Below are 14,069 nucleotides of genomic sequence, written 5' to 3'. Positions count from 1 at the left end.
TTACAACATAGTAATTGTTATTAATCAGTAACACATCAGAGAGCACTGGGTTTGCAGTGATCGGTATTCTTCAGGACAGATGACCTGAATCACAAAGTGTGACTTGTTCCGTGGTCTTAAGACTGCCGCCGCCCCTCTAGAGACCATGGAATTTACCTTGTCAAGCAAGCTGACTTGTGTAGATGCTGATTTGGGGAGATTAACTATTAACACAGGAATCCATGTTGTTGGTTGGAGCTTATAGTCTGGAGCTGTTTGCATATAAACTCATGTAAAAATAATTATATTCTTACTTCCAGAACATATACTTAAATGGTTTCTTGCTCTTCTTGCTCTGTTTCTACATGACCATTTTCCTCCCTTATTATTTTAGGTAGTCTTGCAAAAAAATAGTTTGCAAGTCAGGAAACAATGTTAAAAGCTTAGCTGTGACACTAACTTCCTGTATGAACTTGAACAAGTTAATTTCTCTGGTCCTTACATCTTAACATGTTAAGTGAGGATAGTACTACATTCCTTGATTGCTGTGGAAGTTAAGATCATGTGTGTAAAGTGCCTATCATAGTGACTGGCACATGAAAGGTGCTCGGTTAACGGCTTTTGTTGTCATTACTGTAGTAATCATTGTTATTCAACTTTTACTTCTATGCTGATAATTCTCAAATTGACCTAGTCAATCTTTATCCCCTTTGCTAAGCTTCATATTCAAATATCCCAATGTCTATTGGACATTGCCACCTGAAAACGTCAATAGCATACCCAAACCAAACTCATACTCCCTAGCATCTTCTTTTTGAGAACAAATGGAGTGAACAAAAAATCCTAGGGCTTCCCTGGTGGCGCAGTGGTTGAGAGTCCGCCAGCCGATGCAGGGGACACGGGTTCGTGCCCTGGTCCGGGAAGATCCCACATGCCGCGGAGTGGCTAGGCCCGTGAGCCATGGCCGCTGAGCCTGCGCATCCAGAGCCTGTGCTCCGCAACGGGAGAGGCCACAACAGTGAGAGGCTCGCGTACCGCAAAAAAAAAAAAAAAAAAAATTCCTAGCCACTCTTTCTCAGGTGTCTAATACAAGACAACTATGTCAACACATCAACATCCTTCTAGCTAGAAACAATAGTTTCACTTGATTCTCTTTTCCCTTTACCACCACTACTTTCATTACATTTTAAGGCCTCACATACTCAGCCTCTTTGCGTTTCTACAAAAACCACTTAGTTTCGACCTTCATGGTGCCTTGAACTACAGCAGTAGCTTCCTAAATAATTTGCGTATTCCCACCTTTTCATTTCTCAAATACTGTGTCCATTAAATACAGTCTGAATGGTATTATCTCCCCACTCAAACTTTTGATGGTTCTCTCTTGTCTAAAGAAGAACATTTAATCTCTCAGCATGGAAGTGAAGGCAGTCGACTTCCAAGCTAAGTTCCCACCACATTTCATAACCCACCTTTGCACTAGCCATAAAGAGGCTGCTTGACAATAATCAAACTTTTATCCATTTCGTATCTGTTTGCTAGAAACCGTGGCTCTCGGCCTTTAGCATGCATGCATCAGAATCACTGGGAGGACTTGTTAAATCACAGATGGCCAGCTGCACCCCAGAGATTCTGATTCAGTAGGTCCGATATGGTTTGTTAATTTTCACTTCTAACAATGTCCTGTGTGATGCCAGTATGGCTAGTCCTGAGGCCACATTTGTATGACCTAGAACATCCTTCCTTACCCATCTCAGGCCATCAGAATCCTATGAATCCCTTACTGCCATTGCCTTAGAGAAATTTCATCTGTCACTCTAGTCAGAATGAACCAGTTCATACTCTGTGCTAGCAGAGGGACTAAGAGTTCTGAAGGCTTGGAGCCAGACTGACTGGACTCTAGCTAAATACCTGAGTGAACTTGGACAAATTACTTAATCTCTGGACCCATCTCCTTATCAGTAAAACTGAACAAATAATAGCACCTATAGCATGTGTTAATGTGAAGGTAAAATAACTTAATACACGTGAAGCACTTAGAATAGTGCCTGAGAAGGGCTCAAAGATATTATGTTTAGTAGTTCATACCTTTAATCTAACACTCCACTTAGCCATGTAATGACGTTTGGGGTTTGCAGACCAAAGTCCTTTATTAGATGTTAAGTTCCCTGAAAACAAAGACCACATCTCCATGAATCCCCAGAAACATAGCCCCAGGCTTAGCACTTTACAGAAATCAAGTACAAAACTTTTTTAATTAAATTGAAATTCAGAAAAGATTGCAAAGGGATCTTAAGTAAGTAAAAATCTTCTAAACAATAAATAAACCATCCATTTCTTTTTCCCTCATTATAAAGATGAATAAAGATGAGGTCAATTATTAATAATACATTGAAAGTAGGTTTGCCTTTTCCTTTGAATTTTCTAAAGTCTATAATTAAAACGGCTTCAAATTGAAAGATTGTAAAGAAGGAATTAATCTGATTGGTAAGTAAAAAGCAAATCCCATGATTGATGATAGGTATGACCTGTTAGCAATAGTTACACTTTTATACTTTCTTTTCTTACAATCAGTGTGTGGAGACCAGCATAATCCAATTAATTGTAATTCCCTTTTGTAGAGTCGGTAAAGCAGCGCGTGATACTGAAACACCATTGAAGTCTTATCTCTGGTCATATAATCCAAACGGATTGTCACTTTCCAACCACCAGCAGATCTTTATAAACTTCAGGAAAATAGAATATTTTGACTTCCTCAAACTTATGATAAATGTGATACACAATAATTGTCTCTTTGTACATGCCTAACCATCAGTTCTCTAGACGTCTTTCTCCACTGTGCAGTGGTTTCATGAATACACCTGAGTTTTTCTCTCTTATTTCCTGACTTCCTTTAAAATATTGTTTTTCCACAGTAAATATGCAGTATTTTAACACAACAGAGCCTCTCAGCTGAGCTCCTTGCTCCTGGTACCTCTTGGACATACCACCTCTCGTCCATATACTCACTCTGATCCATCCTGCTCACTCCTGCCAATGCACAGGAACAATTATAACAATATGCTGAATTAAAAGTTACATGAATGTGGTCTCTCTCACATGCACAAAATATCTTATTGTACAAATTTAATGCCTTTTCCATCTTAACTAAGCACTTACCAAGCACCATGGCCGTAAGTTCGGCAGTTTGAGGTACAACAGTAAGACTAGCATGAATTTATTTTTTCCTTTTTCACAATTTCATGAATAGAAGGTCCATTCTTACCACAGACCTTAGTAACTTCAGCATACAACTCTTTTTCTTTCCTTATTAAGTCTAGAACTTTTACCTTTTCACTTAGAGGAAGCACTTTATGGCTTCTCTTTGGCATATCCGAATTGCCAACATCACCACTCTTGTGCTTTGGGGCCAGTATTAAGTAAAATAAGAGTGACTTGAAGACAAGCACTGTGATATCGTGACAGTCAATCTGATAATCGAGATGGCTACTAGGTGACTAACGGAGGCTACGCTAGACAAAGGGAAGATTCAGGTCCCGGGGGGACCAAGCAGCACTGGGTGAGGTTTCATCAAGCTACTCAGAATGACTGGTAACTTAAAATTTATGAACTATTTATCTCTAAAACTTATCACTTGGTATTTTCAGACTGTGGTTGACTGCAGATAGCTGTGGAAAGCGGGAACCAAAGATGAAAGGAGACTGCTGTAGTTAAATTATTTAGGGTGTGCCCCAGGAGTCATGGGATTACCAGGCTAGGATGAGTAACATAGTTAACAGGATCTGACATGAAGCAGAATGCAGGCCAGGGTTAAGATTAGCAGCATAGACATGGGTGACATCAGGAACCAGAGGCAGAGACCCAGGAGTTAGTGCCACAGATTTGTTTCATGTTAGATTGGAAGAGAGGAAAAGCAAGGAGAAGAGCACCTGGCCGAAGAAACCTGTATCTTTCCATTTACATCACTCCTCCATTTACAGCTTCCTCCACTGACTTTCTTGTGTGAGAACATGTGTGGTGAAGTTAGCCTAAGTACATCTCTGCTCTACAGAGGGATGAGGCTCATATGGGCCAGAACTGCCTAGGCTGCTTGAAAATGTGTTTACTACTAACAGGTCACCTGAGACCATAGCAAATGATGTCTTCCTATTTTTCTACAAGAGGAACTGTAGATAACTCTGAGACTTGGAAGTTTATATAGTTGTCATCATCATCATCATCTTTATTTAAAAGGTACTTATTAAGCAACTAATTGAGCATGTCTGTGTACTAATGAAGCAAATATAAATTAAAGGGGGCAAAAAAATTTAAATAAAGAAATAAAATTAAAAAAATAAAATCAAAGGGGGTAGCTCCTTCCCTAGAGACAGCACAATCCTAGTAGTAATGTTAGAGAACTTAAGAACTGTCAGACTTTAAGAGATTATATACCATTTTTTAGATATATTTTGATCCTCATTTATAACTGCCTTCCCACCCATACCTCTTGCACTTAGCACACCTGACATCTTATAGGTGTTTTATTTTTTAATGAGTGAATATATTAATTTATTTGATTGATGGGTTTGTTTCACTTTACACTATAAATGTATTGCTGAAATTGACATAATTGATGGAATTCCATTCATTCATTTCATTTTCAGCATGCTCAGTCCTTTTTCTTTTATTTGACTTTGTTCCTATTTAGATTTTTATTTCATCAGAAGACAGTCATTGTTATTGGGTTTATTTTTTGTTTGTAGTTACAGTTGACCCTTGAGCAATTCAAGGAGTAGGTGCGGCAGACCCTCCATGCCATTGAAAATCGGAGTATAATTTATAATCCACCCTCCATATATGCAGTTCCTCTGTAACTGCGGTTCTGCATCCGCTGATTCAACCAACCATGGGTCGTGTAGCACTGTAGTACTTACTACTGAAAAAAATTTGTGTATAAGTAAACCCTTGCAGTTCAAACCCAGGTTGTTTAAGGATCAACTGTATTATTGTTATATATTTATTAAACATCAATTGTGTTAAATATTCAGACTTTTCTTTATCAGAAGTTACATCTCTCACAAGTCTCTCTTATGTTTAACAAAGACTTTATATTTTTAGTCTGTATCTTTCCTCATTTTACTCTTTGTTATGTATTTTTTCAACTATACAGTCAAAGGCACAATTTATTCATGGGTATCTGAGAAGAGTTACAGGCAGTAATGAATATATATTCCCAATCAACCATAGTTTCTCAAATATTGTGATGGTAACATAAATTGGTTCACTGGCTATGAGGATAACTTGGCAAGGTCTATCAATAGTTTACAATATACACACAACTTTTCACCTAGAAATTTCAGGTCTAGGAATTTGTTCAACTCACACAGATACATACTTAGATATAAATGATCTAAGTGCAAGATTATTCACATTAGCACTATGAAAAATATTTGACATTTGGAAACTGGTCAGTTATTGTACATCCATTAAAGTAAATATGCAGCTGTAAAAAAGAAAGAGAATACTCTCTGTGTCCCAATTTTGAGTAATCTCTATGATATATAGTCAAGTGAAAAGAATCAAATGCAGAACAGTGCATAGATATCACTGTTAGTGTTTTGGTTTTTTTTTTAATGTCTTTATTGGAGTATAATTTCTTTACCATGGTGTGTCAGTTTCTGCTGTATAACAAAGTGAATCAGCTATATGTATACATATCCCCATATCTCCTCCCTCTTGCGTCTCCCTCACACCCTCCCTATCCCACCCCTCTAGGTGGTCCCAAAGCACGGAGCTGATCTCCCTGTGCTATGCGGCTGCTTCCCACTAGCTATCTATTTTACATTTGGTAATGTATATAAGTCCATGCCACTCTCTCACTTTGTCCCAGCTTACCCACTGTTAGTGTTTTTTTTTTAAAGTGGTAGTTGAGGATAATGTTGCTTGAGTATAGAAAACATCTTTGAAAGGGTACATGGGAAATTGACAATATAGGTTTTCTGTAGAGGTGTAAACTAGGTAGCTAAGGATAGACTAGAAAGAGACTTTTGCAGTATACTCATGTATGTTGAACTTCCTGTAAATATATTATTTCAAAATAAAATAAATAAAAGTGTTCAAAAAACAATAAGCACACACTTCATATTAAACAATTGTAGGTTTTTGAGTATCATCTTATTAGGTATTTTGACAATTTTTATCAACTAGTTTTTATAGCTACTTTGCAATAAAAACAACCCTCATTGTGAATTATTTGTATGAATTATGATTCTTCAAAGTCATGGTAGAAAGGAACACAAGAGTAATTTTGTGCTTCATAATTGGAGGCCTCTGGTGTCAGACAGGCAGACTCTCTTTTGAGGTGGGAAAAAAAATCTCTAAAACTTTTCATTCACAAAGAAAAAACCAAAAACAGTTATTGATAATAGGTAGGTCCATTAAAGAATCTATGTCACTCTTCTGGGCTTGGAATATTGTATAGATGCAGAATTAAGAAGATAGTGTTATCGTGTGGTTTCACAAAGAAAGTTTTGCATAGATCTCTAGCTATCCTAACTTAATGCAAGTAGTTGTAAAATTTATAAATCTTCCACTCTTATTGTATGTACCTTTGCAGAGTTCTGGCTATTCTTGTGATATGAAGTAGAAAATTTACTCAACTACTACCATGGATCAATTAATAAAGATAACTTATATGAAAAAATATTATCCTCAATAACTGCTAGAAATCGTCTCTTCGTTTTGGTTGTCTTTAATTGACAACTAATTTTTGTCCTATCCAGGTGTAAAATGGTTTCAAGAAATAAGAGTGGCACTGTCTTACTCTATCCATTTTGTTTCTATTTTATTGATTTTTGTTATCCTTTTATTTCTGTTTTTCTGACAGAATATTTCCAGACAAGAGACTTCTAAATTAGTAAAAAGCCCAGTCTTTTTCCTGCTAAATAATACCATTGCTAACCCCATGTACACCAACAGTGTAGTAAAAGGAATAGTTGAAGCAAGAAAGTATATTAAATTCTGGAAATATTTTCCAAAGTCTGGCTGACAAAGAAGATAATGTCCAAATAAATTTTCTAATAATGTTATAACAAACCTGTGCTAGAACTTTTACGTATATTACTTCACTGAATTCTCACACAAAATTAGGAGGGAGAGATGACGGTTCTCATTAGACAAGTGAGGAAACAATACATTAAGTAACTCTGTATATGTGCATATACCTACAATAGACATGTTATCTGTATATGGGTATTTATAGGACTTAGTTATGTTTATTTCCTAGATATCATTATGAGATATGTTTTGATCTGACCTTCCGCTTGGTATTTACAAATGTAATATAACTTGGAGAGAACAAATAGCAATAGTGTTGAAACTTAGAGCCGATAACAAAGAAAACTTTCAAAAATGACTCTGTTGAAATTTAATCCTACGGATTCTCTACCCTTTGGAGTATGTAATGTATGAAATCATCCATGGAATTCAAGTAAATTCGGAATCTGTTTGGAGAAGACAGTCAAATAAAACGAACCATTGTGTATAGTGTCTGCAGAGCACAAAAAGCCTTTGACTGCATGGAATTAAGAGCAGTGTTGGAAGCTCTGAGTAAGAAAGTAATTAAAGAAATATATATTGGTATCATGAAATGCATCCTTTTTAATATTTATGATCCTAACAAATAAAGTCAATTCATTTTTGTCATTGTTGTTGTTGTTAGAGTCTGAACAGGGCTACCTCTCCTCAGATGCCTAGACAAAAAAACCTAGAAGCCTGGAGAGAAGCATAATGTCAGTAACATCATTTTATAAGATGGCATTATACATGGAGTTATGATGATGGGGAGATGTTTTATGTTATGCCGTTATAAATTAAAAATGCACAAAGCAATGACACATTTGTTATACTTTCCATCTGTGATGCTTGCTTCACAAATTTCAGTTGTACCTATTTATTATGTTATTATTTACATTCTGATGAAATCTGAGGAAAAATAAAAATAAGACATACTCATTCCTGACTCAGTTCCTGTATTGGATATAGTAGAAGACTGCTTCACCACCTTCAAAGAGAGTAACGAAAGATATTTCATATTAGCCTGTGACATTATTTGCATGCCTTGGGCTTCTTAAGTGATTTCCAAAGAAATATGCACAGCATGAAGTCCATAGAAAGCAAGCTAACATGGCATGCCAAAATATCCCAGTGGATTTAAGAAATAAAAGCTTCTATGAATAAGGTTTTAGTATCTTAGAGAATTTCTGCTTATTTTCTTGGTTCCTCCCTCTTTCCTACTGCAAGGGGGCCACACAAAACTGGATTTGGTAGACCAGGTGGCAAAAGTGCCCATTCTCTGCATAGGTCAAACCATCTCCTCTTACAGTAAAGTAACCATTTTCAAATGTAAGCATCCTAATAGCTTCCTGGAGATTACTGTGATACATTGTAAGGAATACATCTCTTTGGTTTTGGAATATGAAGTTTCATATTTAAAACCACTGTCCTCCTTCTTTGATAGATACCATGGCCATAGAGAGTTGATTTGGCTTGTGTTGAGTTTTCCTGAGAACTTTTTAAATGTTCCCTAGAGTGAGTAAGAAAATAGCAATCATGATTTTATTCTTTGTCTGGGAGCCATGCTAGAGAGTATCCTGCATGTTTATAGATCAAGTAATTAGAAATAGTTAGGTTGATCTTGAATAGGCAAGCAATTATTCAACTTATTCCACCTTCAAACTCTTTCTCAGAATCTAGATAATTATTTTTATTTAATTTGAATTACCTAAACAGCTCTTTCTGTTGTCTATAATATTTCATAAGTGTGGCATAGCCCATGTGTTGAGAAAATGTCTAGATATGATCTAGGAACATGACATCTTTCTCTGCACAGAATCTTTGGACATCGTATTCGTTTTCTAGGGCTGCCATAACAAAGTGTCACAGACTAGGGGGATGGGGTTGTGGGGGATTAAACAACAGAAATGTATTTCCTTTCTGTTCCAGAGGCTAGAAGACCAGGATCAAGGTGTTGGCAAGGTTGCTTTCTTCTGAGGCCTCTCTCCTTAGCTTATGGATGCGTGTCTTCTTCCTACGTCTTCACATGGTCTTCGTTCTGTGCATGTCTGTGTCCCAGTCTCCTCTTCTTATAAAGATACCAGTCATACTGGAATAAGGCCATCCATATCATCTCATTTTACCTTAATTACCTCTTTAAAGGCTCTATCTCCAAATACAGTGACATGGTGGGGTACAGGGGGTTGAGACTACAAATCATTCACGGGGGTGGGGGACACAATTCAGCCCATAAGAAACATAAAGCACATTTGGGGGGTGAATTTGTCCCTGCTATTCATTAAGGTCAAAAGAGTATTATTCTAGGGGACAGAAATAAGATGTAAAATGTCTAGAACCTAACTTATTTTCACCTGAGTAGTATTTCTGAGCACCTGGTAAAGCCCTCTCCTTTGAGGAATATAAAGCAGCCTCAACAGCTGTAGCTTTGAAAGGCACAAAATACAGTTCCTGGTATGTAGTCTCCATTCAATCTATATTTGCTTAATAAAAACTAAGTGAACAAACAGATTAACTGGTCAACCAGCCTAGTTTTCAAAGATATTGTCCTCACTGAAGTCTCACGTTGTACCCAAGGTGTTATAGGAGGGGCTTTAGCGAGTGCAGCGTGGAAAGAGGATGGTTTTGGCACGGGGTTTATATCACCGTGTTTGAGAATTTGGAACCTCTCTAATCCACTAGAAATCAGATTGAACTGTCACTTTAAGGAGCCAACACAACAGGAAAGGTCGAGCTAGTCAAATGATTCAACCAACTTCCTTTTGATCCACTCCTTTAAATGCTAAACTCAAAATCAGCTATATCCTTATAGATAAACAGTATGTTTTATCCACTTTTATATCTACCAGTTTGATTTTCTGGACAAACATATTATTATTTTTCAGATCAATAGTCTCTCTGGCATCTGTTTCATTCATGATGTGACTTTCATGTACCCAGCAGGGCTTTCAGATAAGGTTTCTAAGTGGTCATCTGCACTGGAAGCAGATACCACATCCTTTTATGAGTTTCATGATGTAATAGGTTCTTGTCACTATATTAATGAAATCAGAGCTGTTTTCTCCATATCCTGTGAAAGTTGGGCTGTCTTTTCCTCTTTACTTTTTTATTGCAACAGTAAAAGAAAAGTTAGTAAAGGGCTTTAAAAACTACAAGGTAAAAATGTACTTGTTTTTCAATACACAAAGAAGTGCCTCTTTATTCTTATATAACTATTCTATTCTGGATAGTCCAAGTTTATCTTCAGCTGCATTTCAACCAATACTAGGTTAACACAGTGAGTTTAGTTAAAGTTGGTCTTGATATTGCAACTTCTGGTTACACCAGTCTATAGAGCAATACATAATACAAGAGGAAAGTGGTGATTAAGCTATTAGTGATATTTAAATGTGCCTTTTTCCATGGAAATTACCATGACCTACTGTGGCTATCAAAAGGTCCATCCTTCAGTTCTCCTTTTTAAAAAAGATTATTCCTAATAGCTATTGTCAAAATTTTTAAATTTTAAATATAATAGTTTTTAGCTGGATATAGGTAAGTTTTTATTTAAAAAATAAAATACACAAAAGTCCCTTCAAGGAAGGACATTTCAAGATGCACTTGAATGGTTGGATACAATATTTAAATATATTTTTTGTGATATCATAAAAGTCACATAGTGACTTTGGATTCTGGAGGTTAACGTATCTTCAATTCTGTTTAAATGCTTTAAGCAAAAAGCCATGACCAAAATGAATTTACGGTAGCCTAAGTAGAGGGCCAGGAGAAACCAGCACAGATTATCAGCATGATAATTGTGAGATATCTTGATTCAACCAGACTTCTTACCAGTATTGAACTCCAGCATGTAAAGTTTTTGTTGAGTTCATATGACAGATTACATCACACTGAGGTAAATCCTCTAAAACAACCAGAATGGTTTATGATGTTTGCTCAGTATTTCCATTGCTTTAATCCCTAATGTATTTTGCCTATTTGGGCTTTATTCACTTTCCTTATCATAGTGGTGTCTTGGATATATATATATATTTACTCTCCAAATGTTTTTCAGACACATTTTCTCATTTGATACCAACAACTATCCTTCTGAATATCTTCATTTCACAAATAAATAAATAGATATACAATGAATTAATGGTAAATCCAGACCTGGTGTTTTGTATAATCTCTTTCTCACCCTATCATATTTCCTCTTCACTCCATCACCACATAACAATTTGCTACATCTTCTGTCCCATTCCTAATGCAGTTTCTTTTTATTGCCAATTCGCTTTATATCTGTTTATATAAGAATCTGTTCCTTCTATAAATCAGTAATTATGAAAGATCAGAGTAAGTTTACAGGTAAAAGCATAGCCTCAAGTAAGATATTTAGGGATAAAATATAAAAATCACTATCTTTGAAGTAATAGTCAATCTACTACCACTGGCAATTGCTATTTATTTGCCTTTATCCTTTCAGCTTCTTCCAGCCAAGATTAGTCTGACCATAGTGGTTTTGAGGGGAGGCTTACATCCTGGGTTTATTACTTGTCATCCATGGAAAAGTTATTTAATCTACCCATGCCTCATTTTTCCTATCTGTAAAATACGTGATGATAACAATAGCATGTACCTCATTGTCTTACTGAAAAAAAATTATATTAGATAATAAATGGAAAGTGCATAGCATAGTCCCTAGTATGGTGTAAGCACTGAATAACTGTTGGTTATTCTTCCTGTTGCAAAGCTTCCTGAAATATAGTCATATGAATTTTGAATTTTGTTCTGTAAAAGGTTTTTATTCTGTCAATAATAATTACCAACTCTTAGGTTCATATTAAAGAAATCTCAGTATTCACATATCTAGTTTTCTATTTCTCTGCCCACCTAAGGTAAACTTCATAAATCGATATTTATTGAGTAACTTTTATAGACTCTTACAGGCTCCACTGTTGTGGTTCTCACCTGGGGATAACTTTTCACTGCCAGGAGATATTTGGCAATATCTGGAGATATTTTTCATCAGCAACCCTGGGAAGTGCTACTGGCATCCAGTGGGCTGAGGCCGGGGATGCTACTAAATATCCTAGAATGCACAGGACAGACCCTATAACAAAGCATTACTCAGCCCCAAATGTCAACAGTGCTTCACTATTGAGAAATCCTGCTCTATTGAAAAGAGGGGAAGCGGAAGACATCATCACTGCCAACAGATTAGTTAGAAAATGCCTATCAGGTAATACAAATGTGTTCATAATGATACCTGTTAACGTGGAGACAGGTATCACTTCATCTTCATTTCATCTTCAGAACTGATTGGATTCATGAGAAGGTGTGCAAATATGGACACAACTGCATGTTTAAGTAAGTCACAGTGGCCTTGAAAAATATGCCTTAAAGGCCTCTGGTTTACAAGGAATCTTAACCTTGGCTGTTCACAAAAAATCTTAATATAAAAATTAGGTATTATACACAAAAAGACTCTTTCCAACCACTTGCCATATTATTTATTGAAGCTACTTGTTGAGGGGCTACAAATTATCTTTTTAAAGTGAAGACTACATAGTAGGAATGCTAGTTTAAGTAACACAAGTTGATATGCTATATGGTATTTTGAGTGGATATAATCAAATGGTATTTATTGACTGGTAAATTATCTTTTATGTATATTAAAATATTTCATTTTCACAGTCAATTGAATTAACTGATGTTTACTGGCATCTGCCTTTGGTTAAGCAATTATTTGTTCTTAGTGTTTTCTTGCTCAAGATAAAATCATTCTCTTTTTTTACTTGCTGAACACTTTCATTTGGCGATCTTAAACCTATGCACCAAAACGACAATTTGTATTGGACTTTTGTGATAAATTTTTGGTAGAGATAGTTGTGTGTGTGAACATGTGTGTGTGTTGTGTGTGTGTATGTGTTTATTTAGGTTTCCACTTAAAGTTCAGTGCCAAAGCTACCGTACTTATACATTTTCTAAATGTGCTTTAAGCAATAAGTTGTACAACATTTTTAGAACATGTGTTAAGCTATTTCTCTAAGAATGAAGCTCTTAACAAAACATAAGCACTCTGCATGAGATCTTAGCAGCAAAGTGCTTAAAAGATAAAGTAAGAATTGGTACCATGGGAAGAACACCAGCTGTAGAACGCACAGGTCCATTATGAGAAGTATGGTAGTGGGTAGGGAGAAAATGATTTAATCAGGAGTAAAACCAATTTTATTATAAGGGCACGCAGGGGGTGTGGCACCATAGTGAGAGGGACATTTCAAAATATCTGACAGATTTCAACAACGTGAAAAACCCGTTCTTTAAAGTGACAGTAAACCCCATCAGGTCTCCCTTTTTGATGCTATTGTTAACAGTTGACTGTTTAAAGCTGGCCTGCTAAGATGCTGTCGTCCTATTTCAATAGTGTGTAGCCAAATAAAAGACTAATTGTTGAAATACAATCAATCAAAAATGATTGCAGGGCAGAAAGAAGGTCTCCTCTGCTGATTTTGTTGTGGATCAAATTATTGTGTTATGACCGAGGTAGGAATGAAGGCTGAAAGGGGAGAAGAAAATAGCCCGTCTGAAATAAACAGATTCACCTTCATTGCTTCTCTTTGCAAACAGCCAATTGAGCAGGAACATAACTTACTAGCCCTGGGAGTAATAGTCCATTTAGAAAAAAAAATCTGATAAAGATTTCGGCTAATATTTTTAAAAGGACATGAAGACTATTAGCAGAACTGCCCATGCAGAGATCCCCTATAGTGACAATTCTCAGCTTTTCTTACATTTTTGGTGTCAATTCTCCTCTGCATTCATAAAACTGACACAAGCAAGCATCTGAATGTGAGCTTCGGATGTCGGTAAGGAAACACAATTCTAGTTGACCAAATACCTATTAAGTTCTTGCCAGGATACTCTGCTTTCCCATTAATCCCCAGGTTGTCCAGAATGATTAGCTTTAGTTTTCATTAAGCCCAGAATCCAAAATCTCTTCTGTGTTGTACGTTCAGAAAGACAAACGCTGTGGATCAGCAGCAATGTTTTTATGCCTGCTTCCT

The 14,069-nt window shown here is 36.2% G+C and overlaps 1 protein-coding gene across 1 annotated transcript in view; it reads left to right on the top strand.

The window, feature by feature from the left end:
• Positions 1–14,069, top strand: part of ARHGAP15 (Rho GTPase activating protein 15) — a 621,892-nt gene that overhangs the window by 479,942 nt on the left and 127,881 nt on the right. The window lies entirely within an intron of this gene.

The sequence above is a fragment of the Grampus griseus genome (assembly GCF_964374135.1).
Source record: "Grampus griseus genome assembly, chromosome: 7".
Taxonomy (NCBI): Eukaryota; Metazoa; Chordata; class Mammalia; order Artiodactyla; family Delphinidae; genus Grampus; species Grampus griseus.
The sequence above is the reverse complement of the archived record's forward strand: the minus strand, read 5'-3'. Positions and strand labels throughout refer to the sequence as shown.